The sequence below is a fragment of the Lactuca virosa genome, chromosome 1 (genome assembly GCF_052849685.1).
Source record: "Lactuca virosa cultivar CGN04683 chromosome 1, Lactuca_virosa_CGN04683_v6, whole genome shotgun sequence".
NCBI classification, from domain to species: Eukaryota; Viridiplantae; Streptophyta; class Magnoliopsida; order Asterales; family Asteraceae; genus Lactuca; species Lactuca virosa.
Window position 1 is genome coordinate 287,140,102 of NC_136426.1, and position 20,351 is coordinate 287,160,452.

The 20,351-nt window shown below is 39.5% G+C and overlaps 1 pseudogene; it reads left to right on the forward strand.

The window, feature by feature from the left end:
* Positions 1-2,247: 2,247 nt before the first annotated feature.
* Positions 2,248-4,798, forward strand: LOC145130308 (glyceraldehyde-3-phosphate dehydrogenase GAPCP2, chloroplastic-like; annotated as a pseudogene).
* Positions 4,799-20,351: the final 15,553 nt, after the last annotated feature.

Sequence of the window (20,351 nt, forward strand, 5' to 3'; positions counted from 1 at the left end):
GTTTCTAGTTTCATGATACCATGCATGGACGTAAAGTTAGCAACTTTACGTGGTAACTTAGCCCTAGAGGACCATATCTATGGTTTGGAAGCATTGAAATTGATTGGAAGCGACTGAATGGATTTAGACTAAAGGGAACTCGACGAGTTGTTCATCCAACTCGGAGAGTCGGATCGTGGTCCTCCAACCTTTTCTGTTATTAAGGAAACTCGACGAGTCTAGGAGATGACTCAACGAGTTGGCCATGGTTTTTGGGTTTTGAAGATTGAAGAACTCGACGAGTTCAGGGAGGAACTCGACGATTTGTAGTAAAATTTCCCGATACTGTTGATAAGAGAAACTCGATGAGTTCATGCAAGGACTCGATGAGTTGGATCGTGATTTAAGAGGTTTATGATTTATGGGACTATGCGAGTTGAGTCAACCCAGAACGTTGACTTTCACTAAAAGGTTGACTTTGACTTGGACTATTTCCAGAGTTGACCCTTAAGGGGGTTATGAGTATGAAAGGGTAATTAAAGGAGATTTTGTGTGTAGGAGTTTGAGTGGAGTTGATTGCAGAGCCGAGGACAGTTCAGCTACTTCACGACATTTGAGGTGAGTTACCTTCAAGTAGAAGTGGGTCTAAGGAACCAATGTCGGACCACTAGTAGGTGATTATAGATAAGATGATTGTCTTTGTGATAATTGCCGTGTATGCTACTATCTGTTATCACTTATGTGCTAGTATGTTATGATATTATGTGATAGTAGTAGGAGGGGTGAAATAGTCCCCGATTACCGGTTGAAAGAGACCGAAGGGGTAGACAGTACCCATGTATGCCTAGAAGTATGCTTATGATATGTTACTATGTGGTAGTGGTAGTGGTGAAATAGTCCCCATAACTGGTTGAGATAAACCGGAGGGGTAGGTCCGACACCCCGGTATGTCTGACAGGGGTAGGTTGGGCACCCCGGTATGCCTAACTGGGGTAGGTTGAGCACCCCGGTATGCTCAGCAGGGTAGGTCGGGCACCCAGATATGCCTGACATTATGTTTATTGTATGGTATGTGGTATGTTGGTGGAACTCACTAAGCTTCGTGCTTACGGTTTGCAGTTTTGGTTTCAGGTACCTCTTCTTCGAAGGGAAAGGATCCGGCATGACTGCAGCGCATCACACACTCGATTTTCCGCATACGAGACTCCTAGGATTTGTACTTTGACATTATTTTCTTATGATATGATTTGAGAGATATTTTACTTATGGTTTTTTATGATATGAGATAACACTGCTGGCATTTTCGCTAAACGTGTTTTACGAAACTTTAATTTAAAAATCAAAATTTTGGACTTAAACTTTGGGGTGTTACAAGTTGGTATCAGAGCCTTGGTTTGAAGGATTTGGACACACCTTCGGGGGTGTCTGGACTCAAATCGAGGGTTTGAAAGATTTTACAAGAAAAATAAATTTTCAAAAATTTAAAATTAACGTTTTGAGAAAGAACAAGGAGTGTGATGTCTGCAATCAGCCGAGCTCAAGTAAGTTTTCCCCAAGAGACCTATACATCACTACTAGAATATATGCCTTTAATGATGCGCAAAACACGACACGCACTCATTTATGTTACGCAAAAGAGAGTGACCTTATAATAGTGTTACCTCTTAAAAAATTTTAAGGATTTACGTCACGCATTATTGTGTGCCCTTAAATTAGTGTCTCAAGAAACAAAATTAAAAACAAGGAGGGCGCTTTTTATTAAACGCGCGTCCTCTATACCTGTCGCCTTATAATTTTAATGAAACGCGCTTAGCAAACAACCAGGGAAATGAAATCGCCAAAATTTTAAAGTCCGTCGTTCTTTTCGACCTTCTTTCTATCTTTCATCTTCGCAATCGACTCTCTCCTCTTCGATCCGCTTCTCCGCTACTCCTGACCTCCTTCTTATTGGTCTCATCAAACATCTAGTTCCTTACCTTTTCCGTTGACCATTGGTCCTTCCCCAGCGGCCATGCTCCTACCGAACGATCATCTGTCCAAGAACAATCAGTGGTGTCTATTTACTTTTCTTCTTCTGTTAACTTATGTAACTCGAATCGTAGTTAAATCCACTTCCACGGACGTAATTAAATTTAGCCAAAGGTCTAGGGTTTCGGGTATTGGTGATTAATATCGATAGTTCCGACGATGATTCATCTACTTCTGGTAATGTAGTTAGTAACGACAAGAGGTCTAGGGTTTCGACTATTGGTGGTGGTGACGAAGGTCATGGTCATCGACTTCACAGTTGAGTTTTGTTTTCGTTTTTAGGTTTTTTCACCATGTTTTCACTTTCTTTTTCTATGAAATTAATCCCTTTCCACATTAATCATGCAGGAAACCACATGCATGCCATATCCAGCCAATCACAGCCACTGCCACTCAGGCACCTCCTGCTGTTTCAAGTAAGAAGTTGTATAAGCGTTCATAACATGCCTTCTATCTGTTTGATGTTATACTAAAGCTACGTTTTAAAATTTTCCTGTAACAAATTCTCCCTACTTTGATTTTCCATAGGGACCAGTACCGGAGGGAAGACCAAGGTTGGAATCAATGGTATGTAGTCAACGACCCTTTTATTGATTCCAAGTACATGGTAAGGGTTTATGCATATGATGATTTTGTAAAAATTACATCAATTTATTTGAAAGATAACTATGAGATGATTCATGATTTATGATTGACCTTTTTAGTCTTACTTGTTGAAGTATGATTCTACTCATGGCTTATTCAAAGGAACCATCAACTTGATGAGTCCACTTTAGAAATCAATGGGAAGCAAATAAAAGTAACCATCCAAAGGTATATATTTATCCCTTTTGTTACTTGTGAATTTACTTTTTTTTATCCTAAGAAATAAAACACACATTTTGTTCAGAGATCCAGCCACAATTCCACAGGGTGATTTTGGAGCTGACTATATTCAGAGATCTAGCCACAAGAAGGTAAATGTAAACCAACAAATTTTGGTTCACTTCTAAAATACGTTTGTACCCCTGGGATGATTTTGTTGGTGCGAATGACTCGATGTGCAAGGTAGTGCTAATAAGGTGGTGATCTCAGCTCCATCAGCTGATACGCACATGTTTGTTGTAGGGGTAAATGAGACCACATACAAATCAAACATGGATATTGTATCCAATGCCAACTGTACTACTAACTGCTTAGCCCCTTTAGCCAAGGTACTTATCTTTTCCTATATGTATGGATAAAATGGCTGAATGGTTAAATGCCTAATTCAAAAAGAAACAACTCTTAATGTTTTTTTTATATAATGGTTCTCTTTTTATTTTTATATATAGGTGGTTCATGAGGAGTTTGGTATCATTGAAGGTTTGATGACAACTGTACATGCAACCACAGGTGTTGACATTTATTCAAACCTTCATTTTTCATTCTCTTTATATATAAAATTTTCATTTAATTTAAATAAGTTGTTGTTATTTTATTTGTTTTCAGCTACACAAAAACGGTTGATGGACCTTCAATGAAGGATTGACGTGGAGAACGTGGTGCTGCACAAAACATCATCCCTAGTTCCACTAGTGCTACCAAGGTATATATTATTCTTATATAAAATGAAATTGTAAATTTTTATATTCTTTTTTATAAATCTTTTTATATTTTATAAAAAAATTTAGGCTGTGGGAAAGGTGTTGTCAGAGCTAAATGGAAAGCTTACTGGAATTGCTTTTAGGGTTCATGGTTTGATGGGTTTAACCAACCAAATAGTCTTAAGTTATGTTCCATAATTGCCCTTGGTACATGAACGATGCTCTCATTCAGTCGTCCATCAAATCTTCTGAATACATCAACTGGTATGATTATGATGTCATACCTTTTTTTATTTTGCTTGCTTGCCACCTCATCTTATTCATTTTGGATTCTCTATGGTTCTCTCTTCCTACCTGCTTTACTTTTTGCAGCTGGAGTCACTTCTATGGTTTGTATTGCAAATGTAGGTACATTCTCTACCCATTTGACCCATTGGAAATAAAATTTATCCCAAAATGACGAATTTGCCCTTTCTATTTTTCAGGCTATGCGTAGCCTGTCTGTGGATTACTCGCTAGAGCTATCTGAAGCAGACATGCTTGTCTTTTTAGAAATTGTCATATATAGTAATGAAATTGTTTAAAAAATGGGTCTAAGTGATGCAAACATTGTATGGAAATTCTTGTTCTTCCCTATGTGTCCATTTATACAGAGAAGGTGGACTATTGCCTTACTTGTGCATTGTATTTGTTCAGAGTTGTATTTAAGTATGTAATATGTATGTCCTTAAACTTGATTATTTATCTTTAAGTGATGCAGGTATCACATCTTGAAGCGTTAATTGAACCAATTGTTTGTTTCTTTCACTTGTATGGAAATTCTGGTTGTTGCTTTCACTTTGAATTTTAATTGACACCAATTACTAATTGTCTATATAGTTCTAGCAATTCGTTAACCCACTTCATATTTCTCTTTCCACCCAAGATGCATAGATTAGTTCTTTTTCTTTTATTTTGTTTATTGCATTTGGCTACTTCTAATAATTTTAAAATTAACCTCACGAAATGAATTGCAGGTGTTTGCAACTCCTGAAGTTCAAATGGGATTCCATCCAGATGCAGGGGCTTCATTTTATCTTTCTCTTCTCCCTGGTTATTTAGGTTGCAATCCAACTCTTAATTCATTATTTTTTATTTTCATCATTTCCAAGAATAAAATATTCTTAACCCTTCGGCATTCTAAATCCTAATTCTGTTTTTCTTGTGTTTTTGTAGGTGAATACTAACCATGGTTGGTTTGTTGACATGTCCAAATCATATGAAGCATGAGGTACTAATAACAATTTTTTATTTAATGTATGCTTATTCATTTCATCAATTACACTTATATATTATTGACTATTTACAAATGTGGAATCCTCTTGGAGTAGTTGTTGTTATTACAACACTGTGGAAGGCCCCTGGACCACAGTGAGACTAAACTATGTTGCACACGCTGCCTGCTGGCCATTAGGAAATGTTGTAGTTGCAAGTGAATTCCTTGTAGAGGATGGAAATAGATATGTGAATATCAGATCTTTGGTTTCAGTTACCAACAACACAAATTTAGTACTCGAATTATGCCTCCAGCTTGATGCTTCTTCTAAAGAGAATTTGGACACCTTAGAAGATTCCAGAACTGATACAGATGTATAGAAACAGATTGTTATTGGAGAACTGAAACCTAAAGAAAGTCTTCCACTTCCACTTTTTGGACTTGTTCCCCAAAAGTTGCAAATTATCAAGAAATCCAGAGGCTCGGAACCACCACCCTAGGGTCAAAACATGATATATACTTCCGAATGTGTAATACCCGAAGAGGCTCCTCCGGTCAATGTTGTAGACGAAGTCAAAGTCTGATGCCAAATGCAACCAAGCAAGCACTATTACCTGTTGTTTACGTGAATCATGTTTTTCCATTGTCAGGTACTATAAACCATAAACTTGTTATTTATTTTTAATTTTTCTTTTTTGGGTGGTTTTTTAATTTTCTACCATTTTAAATACAGTAAGGTTAAGAGGGATATAAATTAAAAAGGGAGCAGGTAGCTGATGTAAGTAGTCGATTTGAAGATTTGTGGAGCTGGTGGATAGAGCATAGGTTTGTATTTGAAGATTTAATTATGTTATTCTAGGGATTTATATTTTATTATATGTATTATTAATTATTAATCATTGATTGGTATATGTTATTGCAGGGATTTGTTTTTGAATGATATGGTTGATATGGAGTTTGAGTTCATATATATATATATATATATATATATATATATATATATATATATATATATATATATATATATATATATATTGTTGGATAAGGTGTCTAAGTCCATAACTATTTCTGGTATGTACTTGACCCGGTTTTGCATGGTCCATTTGGGTTGCATGGCATCATGCATTTGGATAGACTAAAATGAGAGAAATAACACTTAAGGTTTATTAATATATTATAAGTTCTAATATATTAGTAATATTATTTAATTAGTATTGATCAAGAATTAATTTGGAATTAATTAAGTGATCAAAAGAAGACTAATTAAATATATGGGTTGATTGTGTAAATCATCCATACTTGTATAGTGGGCTAGATGCTCCATGGATTATCAAGTTGGGCGAAGGTCCATAGGATGCTCCATGGATGCTCCATGGCAGTTACAAACCCATGGGTCATGGAAATGAAGAGTCATGTCACATTAGGGTTTACATGGTGTAACCCTAATTGTAACACACTATATAAAGGATATGAAGCTCACCAAAATCGGCCACTAGATGCAATGTAGAGGGAAAGTCGATTTCTAAGTGTGACATTCTCTCTCAAAGTTTATTCCAGGAGCATTTGGTGTTGTGTGAAACATTTGAGGCATCACACTTGGGGTGCTAGGATCTCAAGGTTTTCAAGGAATCAAATCAACTACAGCGTATGTAATTCTAGCTATCCTTTTATGTTTTAAAGTTTCCCATGTATTCTAGATTGGATTATGAACCTTGGAAAAAGTATTTTGCATGTATTTTAGACAAACATAGATCCAAGGTTTATAGGGTTGCATGTACACCTTAGGAGTGTTAGAATGCTCAAAACCCTTCATAAATATATATATATATATATATATATATATATATATATATATATATATATATATATCTTACTGTTTTTTCATTTGAGCTTATTTTAATATGCATTTGTTGTTGGTATATGCAGGGTTGTTCATATAGTTCTTAAACAGAACTATGAAATGGAAAGGCCTTTAGCACCCAGGACTCTAAGAGTTTATTCTCCATATTAGTTGATGATTGCTAGATGTACGCCAGTTACATTCAGGCTTGTAGATATGTCTGCAAAAAAAGCAAAACGAAACCCTTTTAAGTCAAAAAAGACGAATGAGGGAATCTTAGAGGAGATCACTGAGGAGGAATTTCATGAAGGCTATACCATTGCTTCATCTCTCAACTTCAAACTATTGGGCCTGTTTACCTCCATTAGCGACAGTGGAAATGATCATTTTAGGGATCTTATTGATCTTACTCCACTTTCTGACATGGTAATTATATTTATCTACTTACCAATGATATTCATTTTTTTATGTGAACTCTGTGAGTTCATTTATCTCCTATGTGTTTCTTAGGATGGTTCATTGGGTGTCTCTGCTTATGATGCGGACAAGAACTGCATGCACCTCTTCGTATCATCAAAAGCAACCCCCTATCAATCTGTTCCAGCAAAGGTTAGTTACGAACAACTTTTTTGAAAGTTTAGTTGGTTTGTATTTCTGTCTAGAACTTAAAACTTTTTCATTGTCCAGTTTAGGTAATCAGTGTGCGTCCGTTTATGACATTCACCAATAGACTTGATCAAGATGTCTTGCAGACCACCAAACGAGCCTGGTTGCTTTTTTCCAGCAAGAAGGGTAAAATGTTCATTTTACCTTCTTCATATTCAGATCATTCATACAGTCCCAAAAAGAAAACAATCTTTGTTAGTTTGTTAATATAGTACTTTTAGGTATGTTTCTTTTCTAGTCCAAATAAAGAAGAAACTGTTGGTATGAGACTAAATCACTAAACGACCATTTTAACCTTACATTTCTTTTTTGCAAGATAGAAGCACAGTAGTTTTGGATCGATACCTTCTAGCAGAAGATATCGTGTACGTGTTCTTGTGCTGCTATTGTGGATTCGGGAACATCTTTGCTTACTGGTCCAACTGTATGTATCTCACATGAAGCTTCTGTTAGAACTATTAATCTCAGAGATTTCAAGTTTTTCATATTTCTGTATCTAATTAGTTTGTAAATTTCTATTACAACTTCTATTGATTTGTTTATCTTTCCATGGAACGATTATTCGTATAACACTAAATTTTAGGCAATGGATTGTATTTTTTGTATATGATATATTATTTTCTATTATGAGACATTAAATGAAAATTTAATTTGAAAATTAGTAAATCTATAAATAATATTTTTTTTAACATTTAAAATTACGATACGCAAAAATGTGTTTCGTCTTTATTTATGAAATGGACTTTCTTGACAGGGGCTTTAATGATACGCAATGCGAGTCGTAAATGCGCGTCGTAAGGTTACAACACGCAAATGCGTGTTGTCTTCCTTTATGACAGGGCCTTCCTTGATATGCATTGCGTTTCATAAATGAGTGTCGTAAATGTGTGTCGTAACTGCGCGTTGTAAATGTGTGTCGTAAATAGACGACACGCAAAAGCGTGTCGTCTTTCGTTATGACAGGGCCTTCCTTGACACGCATTTGTGTGTCGTCTGAGCGTTTTACGACACGCATTGTGTGTCGTAAAATGCTGTTTTTCTTGTAGTGCATGTTGATATGACATATGATATAATTATGAGAATTGCATACTAGATTAGGGCTAAGGATCTAGGATAATTTCAGAAGGTTAGGTCTAGTCCTATTTCGCAGCTCGTGTTTGAGTCCAACCGTTGTAGGGTAGGACCTCTCATTCGAAGAATTATCTGGTCTTAGTAATATGTAATGGTATTCGCGAGCTAGATAGGGAGAGATTGCAGGGACTTCTTATGCAGCTGATGGCAGAGAGTAGGTCGGAGATTACCCTAGGGTAAGCCTAGGATGAGATTAGAATGGAGAGCAATAGTAGTAGAAGGGACTTGGTGAAGTCAAGGCAATCCTTGAGGAAAGTACGGATAGATGTGGAAGGTAGTATGGGCCCGTACTACTGAAAGCAGAGGATCCGTACTCGAGTCAAAGAGGGTTGATATAGAACTAGGGAACTCGTAGGTTATGTACGACCCTCATGATTATGTTTTTTTTTCAGAATGGTGGTGACACGTCACGGAGCAGGAGGTTTAGGCTCTGGGTCAGGATCAGGTTCAGGTTCGGGTTCCGAGCCAGTCGATGAGGGATTGCGCGAGTTCATCGTATCCGAGATTACGAGAGGCATCCTTCAGTCGATTCTCGGTGATTTTTGAGTCGATCAAGGAAGTGATCATTGAGGTGATGGAGGATCGCCTTAGGGCATTACAGAGCGACATTGCACTAGGCCAGTCAGGGACTCGCACGCTCTCCTTCAAGGATTTCAGGGGATGCGGTGCAGCAGACTTTTATAGGGTGAAGGACCCCATCGTGGCGAGGAGATGGATTGCAGACATCGAGTAGGCGCAGTTGACGAGCTTCTGCCCTGAGAGGTCAAAGGTCTGGTATGCTGCGGGACGTTTGAGAGACAGAGCGAGAGACTGGTAGGAGGCAGTCAGTGACACTTTGGGAGCCCCAACCATTGAGGCTATGACCTGGTCAGACTTTTTGACCAGGTTTAGGGCTGATTTTGCGTCGGCTGTGGAGCTTCAGCAACTGGCCAGGGAGTTTCTGTATATGAGGCAGACTACTGAGACGGTGATGGAGATTACTGCCAAGCTCAGGGAGAGGGCCTTCTGGTGCCTCAGTACGCGGGGGATGAGGAGATGCAGAAGACCCAGTACAACAACATGTTGAGAGCTGATATTTGGAAACATGTAAGCTACTCGGCATGCCCGAACTTGGATGACATGTTTGCGAGGGTGAGGAAAGGGAGATTGATATAGAGCACATCAGGAAGAGGAAGGCGGAAACAGGGCAGGTGACATGGGTTTCTGGGAAGAAACCCAAGGGATTCGACTCGAGGTTGAAGGGCCACCAGGGCCGGAGCCGCTGTGGGAAGTGCGACAAGCCACATGAGGGAGTTTGCAGATTGGGGGCATCGAGCTGCTAAATGTGGCAAGACTGGCATTTTGGTAGGGATTGTACTGCCCCTACCCCCACCTTTCAGACATCGGACCTGATTTCCTTTCACTGCAATCAAAAGGGCCATAAAAAGGTCAACTGCCCGAGATTTACATCAGCAGCGCCAATGTCGGCGCCAACTCCAGCGACCCTGCAGATCACAGATGGCCGACAGCACAAGTCAGATGCTCCAGTGGTTAGGAGTCGAGCCTTCCATATTACCACCGAGGAGGCGCGTGCCACACCAGATGTGGTGACGGGTATGTTTCTTCTACCTATCTCTTATATTAGGTCAGTTTTGATATTTATGTTTTATGTATTATGTTAGGATCGTTCCATGTGAATGGTATTCCAATATTGGTGTTATTTGACTCGAGGGCTACTCGATCATTTGTATCCCTTGCACTCAGCAAGAGGTTTGCTGAGTCATCCGACACATTGGATTGTCCATTAGAGGTCGAGATTGCGGATGACCGATCCGTCCGGGCATTATAGGTATTGACTGGTTGAGCCCTAATGGGGAGGTGATCGATTGCGAGAAGCAGTTGGTTTGTGTCAGGACCACAAGTGGGGAGAGTTGGTTATTCAGGGCGAGAGGCCGCAACGTAGGCTACCTTTGTGTTCGGCAGCGAGGGCTAGGCACTACTTTCAGCAGGGTTGCACAGGTTATGTCTCCTACGTTATGGATACCCGGGAGGCGGGTAAGGCGACCGTGAGCGATGTGCCAGTTGTGTGGGAGTACCCCGACGTGTTCCCAGAGGAGTTGCCTGGGATACCTATTGAGAGGCAGGTGGAGTTCCGGATTGACCTCATTCCTGGTGTGACACCTATAGCCAAGGCACCAAATCGGTTGGCACCTCCCGAGATGCAGGAGTTGTCTACACAGCTGCAGGAGCTGTTAGACAAAGGATTTACCTGGCCGAGCAGTTCGCCGTGGGGAGCCCTGATTCTGTTTGTGAAGAAGAAGGATAGGTCCCATCGGATGTGCATAGATTATCAGGAGCTAAACAAGGTAACGGTGAAGAACAGTTACCCACTCCCGAGGATTGACGACCTCTTCGATCAGCTACAGAGGGCATCTTAGTTCTCCAAGATCGATTTGCGTTCAGTATATCACCAGATGAGAGTAACAGATGAGGATGTACAGAAGACTGCTTTCCGGACTTGCTACGGTGATTACGAGTTCGTGGTGATTCCGTTCAGGATCACCAATTCCCATGCCGCATTCATGGACCTCATCAACCACGTATGCAGACTGATGATGCATTGGTATGTGATAGTCTTTATCGATGACATCTTGGTTTACTGCAAGATGCATGAGCACCACGAGGAGCACTTACGAGAGGTGTTGGATACTATAAGGAGGGAGATCTTGTACGCCAAGTTCTCCAAGTACGAGTTCTGGTTGCGCGAAGTGCAGTTTCTGGGGCACCTTGTCAACCAAAACGGTATTCTGGTCGACCCGGCCAAGGTGGAGGTCGTGATGAGATGGGAGGTTCCGAACTCTCCATCTGAGATTAGTATTTTCCTCAGTTTAGCTAGCTATTATTAGAGATTCATTAAGGATTTTTCCAAGATAGATGTACATCTAACCCGAATGACGAAGAAGGCAGTTGTTTCTCGTTGGGGGCCTGAGTAGCATGTAGCGTTCGAGACCTTGAGGTAGAGGTTGTGCGAGGCGCCGATCTTATCCCTGCCAAAGGGCACTGATGACTTCATGGTATACTGTGATGCGTCCATCTGGGGTTTAGGTGCAGTGCTGATGCAGAGATGGCACGTCATCGGCTACGCTTCGAGGCAGTTGAAGCCTCACGAGGCGAAATACCCGACGCACGACCTAGAATTGGGGGCGGTTTTTTTTGCCCTCAAGATTTGGCGACAATACCTCTATAGGGTCCGTTGTACCATTTCACGGATCACAAGAGATTGAGGTACCTCATGGATCAGGAGAATCTGAACACGGTGCAGCGTCAGTGGTTTGGTGTGGTGAAGGACTACGATTGTGAGATCCTCTATCACCCGGGGAAGGCCAATTTTATGGCCGGTGCACTTAGCCGCAAGGCATTCGCAGCCCCGATCAGAGATATTTGTATGAGGATAACAGTAGTGACTCTACTTTTCGAACAGATCCGAGAGGCCCAGCAGGAAGCTATGAAAGAGGAACATAGGAAGAGTGAGCGTATTGTGGGTCAGGTTTCCTCCTTCGACTATGATAGCCGCAGGTTGTTGACACTCGATCGTAGAGTGTGGGTTCTCTATCATGGAGTTGTTGGATTAGATGTCTAAGCCCATAACTTTTATTAGTATGTACTTGACCCGAGAGTAGCATGGTCCATTTGGGTTGCATATCATTAGGACAATTTGTTAGGATGGACTCTTGAGAGAAGGTTATATATGATTTATTAATTTATTATAAGTACTAATATATTAATATGAAATCATATGGTTTTAATTAGTATTGATCAAGAATTAATTTAGAATTGATTTAGTGATCAAAACAGACTAATTAAATCTATGGGGACTAATTATGTTAATTAGGTATATTTATGTGTGTTGGGCTTATGATCCATGTTGGACCAAGTTTATGTATGGATACATAAAGAGTTGGGCCACATGAACCATGGATCATAAGACCCATGGGTATGGATTTGGGTTATATCCATGACCCTAAAAATCCCACATATAAATACATACTTCATTGCCCAAAATCGGAAGAACTATATTCTTGGAGTTCATGGTGGTTTTGGGTGCATGTAGATTCTCTCTCAAGTTCCTCCTTTGCCCATGATGTGTTGTGATTCCACTTGAGGCTTCCACACTATTGGGGCTAAGCAATTAAGGCTAGATACATCAAGACTTCAATCTCCACCATAAGGTATGTTATCTTAACTAGATTCTTGAGTGGTATGTGACAATTGTATGCTAGTTATAGGTTTAATACCTTGGAAACACCATTGCATGTATAATTATTGAAAACATAGATCCAAAGTGTTTAGGGTTACATGAACACCTTAGGAGTGTTAGAATGCTCAAAAACCAACAGTGGAATCAGAGCCTAGGGTTGTTTTCAATTATACTTGATGCTACTTGCTTTTTAAGGCTGAAAATCGAAGTTTTTTGCTGTCTGGACAGCTGACTCGACGAGTCCAGTGAGGTACTCAATGAGTCCATGCCTAAAAACATCATAAATTCATCCAACTCGTTGAGTTGGTTAATGCACTCGACGAGTTGGACCCCCAAACAACATATCTTTGAGTTTTAAGGCTGGAATTGGACTAGAATCATTACCCTAGGCTGTTTTGAACTTATAAACCCGTTTTTATATGTGGTAATGATTATGGTAAACCAATTTCAAAGTTATAATCAAAGTTTCAAAGTTTTATATATGTTTATATGATTCTTGAAAATTGTTGATTATGAATGTTCATGCTTATGAGTTTTGGTAGATCATACGAATTATGTGCAAATTGTTTGTTAGTGTAATTCTTGATCATAATGACATTGAATGGATTCCATAACTTGTCCTGAAGATATGGATTACAAAAAGTTTTTTTTGTGTTACCTTGATTACGAGTTAATTTGGATTAATGAAAAAATTATGTGTTAGTTGTTTTCAATCCAAATTAATCTAAAAGTTGTTCATAAAATGTGTTTTTGTAACTTGTCCTCAAGTTATATGAAAAGTCACATTTATGAATCTTAAAACTCATAAAAGTGTCATAGGTTACAAAATGAAGAGTCTTTTCTCATAAATGGTTTTATGGACTTCATAACTTGTCGTCAAGTTATGGATGTTCAAGAGTCTCTTCATTAAAGGTTTTAAAACTTTAATTAAGCTCATAAGTTATGAAAATCCAAGAGTTTTTGAAAAGTTATAATACTTGCCCTCAAGTTTTTGAATTTGCAAAGTTACCTCTGTTGGATATAGTGTCTAAGTCCATAACTTTATTTGGTATGTACTTGACCCGACCCGGCATGGTCCATTTGGGTTGCATGGCATTGCAATACTTGGATAGACTAAATGACAGAATAAGGCACTTATGATTATTAATATATTATAAGTTCTAATATATTAATAATAGTATTATTTAATTAGTATTGATCAAATATTAATCTAGTATTAATTTGGTGATCAAAGTGAGACTAATTAAATATATAGGGTTGATTATGACAATCATCAATTCTTTTATGGTGGATTAATGATCCATGGTTTATGGGTTTGGTTATAACCATATGGAGCTCCATGGATAGTCCATGGGAGTTACAAACCCATGGGTCATGAGAAATCAAGAGTCATGACAATTAAGGGCATTCATGTGTAAACCCTAATTGTGACAACACTATAAAAGGAACCCTATGGCTAGCAAAATGGTGACCTGGTGTTACTAGAGAGGGCATAACCGATTTTGAGTGCTAGAAGTATTCTCTCAAGTTATTCCAAGTCTTGTGGTGTTGTGTGAAGCATTTGAGGCACAACATTTGGGGTGCTAGGCTCACAAAGTCTTGAAGGAATCCAAGCAACAACAAGGTATGTATTTCTACTAGTTTTTATGTTTTATGTAATCCCCATGCCATGCTAGTTAGGAAATAACCTTGAAAAAGAAATTTGCATGTATATAGAGAAAACATAGATTCAAGGTTATCAGGGTTGCATGTACACTTGGGAAGTGTTAGAATGCTCAAAAACCCATCAGTGGTATCAGGGCCTAGGATTGTTTTCTGTATACTTGATGCAAAACTGCTTGAAAATCGAAAAATTTTGCACTCTGACGACTGGACTCGCCGAGTCCATGGGGAGGACTCGCCGAGTCCATGAACAAATTCATCCTACTCGGCGAGTAGAATAATGCACTCGGCGAGTAGGAGCGTGCTGGGCAGTTTTTTCGAGTTTTGTTGCTGGAAATTGATTAAGATCATTATCCCAATCTGTTTTGGACTTGTAAAATCTGTTTTTCAAAATGATAATGATTATGTTAACCCATTTTACATGACTTTTATCAATTTTCAAGTATTGTATATGTTTATATGATTTCTTGAAATTGCTTGACATGAATTTGTGTTCTTATGAGTTTTTAGAAGATCATAGGAATTATATGTAACCTCCATGTATGTTTAATTCATGATCTTAATGGAAATGATGGTGTCCATAACTTGTCCTCAAGTTATGGATAACCAAAAGTCACTTCTTTAAATTGTGATTAAAGAACTAAAGAAGTTTCATAAAATGAAGAGTCTTCATTTTATGAACCATTAAAACTCATAAGTTACAAATTGAAGAGACTTGGAATAGTTTCAATTCTTGCCCTCAAGTTTTGGAATTTGAAAAGTCTTACACTTTAATACTTTAATTCCAAATTAAACCTTAGATTTTTAAAAGGTTTAAAAATCAACACTTATACTATTATTATAATTTTATTATATAGATATGTATAAGATTATGTCATTCTTACCGTTAGTAGGCCTCATTCACGAAGCCGGTCTATAAGGGGGGTATAAGGTTGTTGCCTATAAAATGATGACTTAATGGGTGTCCACTCTCACCCACCGCTTCCTTGATCGGTGGAGGGTCGTTAGCCGAACCGGTAGGATACGACTTTAAATACTCGTTAAAAGTATAATGAATTATAAAGTAACTATACATTATAAATTCCCAATCTTAGTTACTTTAGGAAAATGTGAAATTGGTGCTAGCCCATAAAATTACACTTTGTACCTTACCAAGTCGTTAGTAGAGCGTGTGTGGTTAACCGGCACACTAACATGGACTAGTAAGAGTGGCAAAGGGTAACTTAACTTTATTATAGATCGGTGGAGCGTGTGTGGTTAACCGGCACATCGATTAGGTAATATTGTTGAGGGTACCAAGTCAATTTGTATGGTTATTCACACCTTGTTTGTGATCCTCGGCATCCCAGTCACAAACTTGAGAGGGCACAATCGAGATTCAAACATGCCATTGAAAAGTTCAATGTATCTCAAAAGATCTAGGAGTTTCAAAACCAATAAAACCTAATAATAAAATATTTCGTTCTTATGGTGGAAATTGGTAAATCGTCATTTACCTACCTTCAAATATTTTATAGTATGGATTACGGCATCCCTCTTCCAACTATAAATAGTTTGTTGGATCCTAGCCTTAATATTTCATTTGGGTGAATTATTAAGGATTCCTAATCTAATGAAACTTGTCTTTCTTTCCTTTCAGATGTCTTCCAACAATGCTTCTGGCTCAAACCCAACAGGCTCCTTTTCCCTTATGAACTTGTGTGGTAAGGTCATCTTTGATGGATCCAATTTCAATGAGTGGATCAGAAACATCAGAATGATTACCCGCTATGAGGACAAAGAATATGTCCTCGATAGGGAGCTTAAGGTTGTGAGTGAAGCCACTGCTACTCCTGAAGAGTTTGCGGAGTTTTTTGCACATGAAAAGGATGCTACTAAAGTAGCATGCATCATGATGGCCACCATGACTCTTGAACTTCAAAAATCCTATGAAGATTTCTACCCCTATGAGATGCACCTGGATCTGATGGAAAGGTACCATCAGAGCGCGCGTCAAGAGAGGTATGAAATCATCTCCTCCATGATAACCGCAAGGATGAAGGGTGGTGAACCCATCACCGGTCACTTGCAGAAGATGCAAAGGTTCGTTGACCGGTTGCTGAAGCTAAATGTTGACTTTCCTGAGGAAATGGCGATTGACATCATTCTCCATTCCTTACCTCCAAGTTATGATTAGTTTCGTATGACTTATCATATGAACAAGGAGGAAGTCACACTTAGCAAACTTCAAGGACTCTTAAGGACAACTGAGAATGGCCTTAAGGGTAAAGCGGTTGCTACTTCTACTCCTTCAACAGCCCCTGTTCTGGCTATTCGGCAAGGAAAGGGTAAGAAGAGGAAAAGCCCTTCGAAGGGTACCAAGGGTAAGACTCTTGATGGTTCCTCTTCAAGTGGGACAAAGAAAGGTCTCATTACTCCTTCTTCATACCCAAAGGAAGCACATTGCTTCTATTGCCAGGATAAGGGACACTTCAAGCGAAGCTGCCCTAAATATCTGCAAGATGTAAAGGATGGGAAGGTTAAACCCACCCATGCAGGTATTTACACAATATTGTCTAATAACTCATCTAATGCTAATTCTTGGGTGCTTGATACAGGTTGTGGTATTCACATCTGTACTGATTTGCAGGCACTAAGAAGAAGTGAGCAAGTGGAGCACGGGAAGATAAACTTAGTCATGGGCAACAGGAAAGCATCACCTGTTACCAAGATAGGAGTTTATTCTTTATTGCTTAATAATGGGTTAATGTTAGATTTGAATAAGTGTTGTTACTCGCCCGAAATGGCGAGAAATATTATTTCTTTTCATGGCTTGTACAAACAAGGTTTTTCATTTTCATTTGATAATAAAAATGGTGCTATTAATGTTTATTACAATGATGTATTTTACTTTAAAGCATTACCTTGTGATGGTGTATATGAAGCCGTGAATGTTGTAGACAATCTAGGAAATAATGTGTTGTATATTGATTCTTCAGATAGCTTGGATAAAGCATCCTTGTGGCATTGTCGTCTTGGACATGTTAACAAGAAGCGCATAGGCCAACTCCAAACGGCTGGAGTCTTGGAATCATTTGACCTCAAGTCAGATGATAGTTGCGAGTCTTGTTTACTTGGAAAAATGACAAAGTCACCCTTCACAGGTACTTGTGATAGGGGTGAAGGTTTGTTGGACCTTGTACACACGGATGTGTGTGGGCCCTTCAGAGTTGCTACAAGGGATGATAATCGCTATTATGTGACTTTTACTGATGATTACAGTAGATATGGATATATTTACTTAATGAAGCATAAGTCAGAAACCTTTGAAAAGTTCAAAGAGTTTAAGCAGCAAGTGGAGAATCAATTGGGCAGGAACATCAAGATGCTCCGATCCGATCGGGGAGGGGAGTATCTTAGCATTGAGTTCCTTGACTATCTTAAGGAATGTGGGATTGTCTCACAATTGACACCTCCCAGAACACCACAGTTGAATGGTGTAGCTGAGAGGCGCAATCGAACCTTGTTGGATATGGTTCGTTCCATGATGAGTCGAGCTTCGTTACCAATCTCTTTCTGGGGGTATGCCTTAGAGACTGCCGCCCATATCCTTAATCTAGTCCCTACTAAAAAGGTTGCCAAAACACCTCACGAGATGTGGACTGGGAAAGTTCCCAATTTGGACCACATGAAGATTTGGGGTTGTGAAGCTTTCGTGAGGCATGAGACTCATGATAAGCTTGAACTTCGAAGTGAGAGGTGTATTTTCATCGGCTACCCACAGAGATCCTTTGGTTACCTCTTCTACAGACCCAGTGATAATGTGGTCTTTGTAGCAAGAAGAGGAGTCTTTCGTGAGAGAGAATTCATAAGCCAAGGGGACAGTGGGAGGCAAATTGACCTTGAAGAGCTTCAAGAGTCAAGTGGTGAAGGAACCTCAAATGCTATCGACCAACCTGAGGAGGAAACTCCTGTTGATCATATAGATGAGTCTGTACCTCCAAGACGTTCCACTAGGGTGAGGAACACACCTGATTTTTATTATGGTTATCACATCACCACTGAAGGTGATACGTTTATTAGTGATAGTACACTAATAGATTTGGATGAACCTAATAACTACAGGGAAGCCATGGCAGGCCCTGAGTCTGCTAAATGGAAGGAGGCTATGGACAGCGAGATTCAGTCCATGTATGACAATCAAGTTTGGAACTTGGTTGACAATGTACCAGGTCGTAAGACAGTTGGGTGCAAATGGATCTTCAAGAAGAAGACCGACATGGATGGGAGGGTACATACTTACAAAGCGCGACTGGTTGCGAAGGGCTTTACTCAAACTCCAGGAGTTGACTATGATGAGACCTTCTCACCAGTAGCTAAGATTAAGTCTATTAGAGTATTGTTAGCCATAGCTGCATTTCATGATTATGAAATATGGCAAATGGATGTCAAAACCGCTTTCCTTAATGGAAAGTTGGCTGAGGATGTTTACATGGCTCAACCAGAGGGTTTTGTCGATACAAGATACCCTAATAGAGTGTGTAAGCTTGATAAATCCATTTATGGATTGAAACAAGCATCTCGCAGATGGAATCTTTGCTTTGATGAGAAAGTCAAAGAGTTTGGCTTTTCTAGGAGTGAGGATGAGTCTTGTGTGTATGTCAGGGCTAGTGGGAGCAGAGTTAGCTTCTTGGTGTTGTATGTGGATGACATACTTCTCATAGGAAACGACGTCCCAACCTTGCAGGAGGTTAAGTCCTGGCTTGGGAAGTGTTTCGCTATGAAGGACCTTGGGGAAGCTGCCTATATCCTAGGGATAAGGATATTGAGAGATAGGAGTAAGAGACTAATTGGACTTAGTCAAAGTACCTACTTGGATAAGGTGCTGAAGAGGTTCAGCATGCAAGAATCCAAGAAAGGAGAATTACCAATCCAGAGTAATGCCAAGCTGAGTAAGACTCAGAGTCCGAGTACAGAGGCTGAGATAGCTGAAATGAGTCATATACCATATGCTTCCGCTGTGGGCTCAATCATGTATGCTATGACTTGTACTCGCCCTGATGTGGCCTTTGCTTTGAGCATGGTCAGTAGATATCAAGGGAACCCTGGCAAAGCACACTGGACAGCGGTAAAGAACATTCTCAAGTATCTGCGGAGGACTAAGGATTGGGTCCTTACCCTCGGAGGCAGTGATGACTTGAGAGTGGAAGGATATAGCGATGCTAGCTTCCAGACTGATAGGGATAATTTCCGCTCTCAGTCAGGCTGGGTCTTTCTCCTAAATGGAGGGGCAATTACTTGGAAAAGTTCCAAGCAGGAGACAGTAGCTGATTCTACTTGTGAATCAGAGTACATAGCAGCAAGTGAAGCAGCTAAGGAGGCGATATGGCTAAAGAACTTCATCGGAGACCTTAGAGTTGTACCAGTTATAAAGGAGCCAATGGAAATTTTTTGTGACAATGAAAGTGCGGTTGCTTTGGCTAAGGAACAGAGAGATCACGGGAGATCTAGGCACATTGACAGAAAATACCATTTCATCAGACATCGAATAGAAGAAGGACTCCTCGTGGCTAAGAGGCTATCATCAGATGAGAACCCGGCAGATCCCCTCACGAAGGGACTGAGCAGGGTTAAGCATTTACAGCATGCGAGGCGCATTGGGCTGAAGGACGATATTAGTTTCAATAATTAGATTCCTGAAACTTGTAAAATGTAATTGACATTTGATGATAAATAAAAGTTGTTATTTATTTATGAGTAAGGTGTTACTATCTTGTGTTGATTGTTTACTATGTTTCAATTTTGCATGTTTTTACTTCCAGAATAATTATGTTATTATTCAAACCATCCACAGTCAGTCAAACTTTGGAAGTAAGTATTGATTTAAGATTGTCATGAATTTGGCTTGTATGATTTGTCTGAAAGTGCTTTGGACAATGCAATGGTTGCTACAACATTCATGAGTACTCATAAGGGCTGAGTATTGGATCCAACCCACGCTCACTTGCA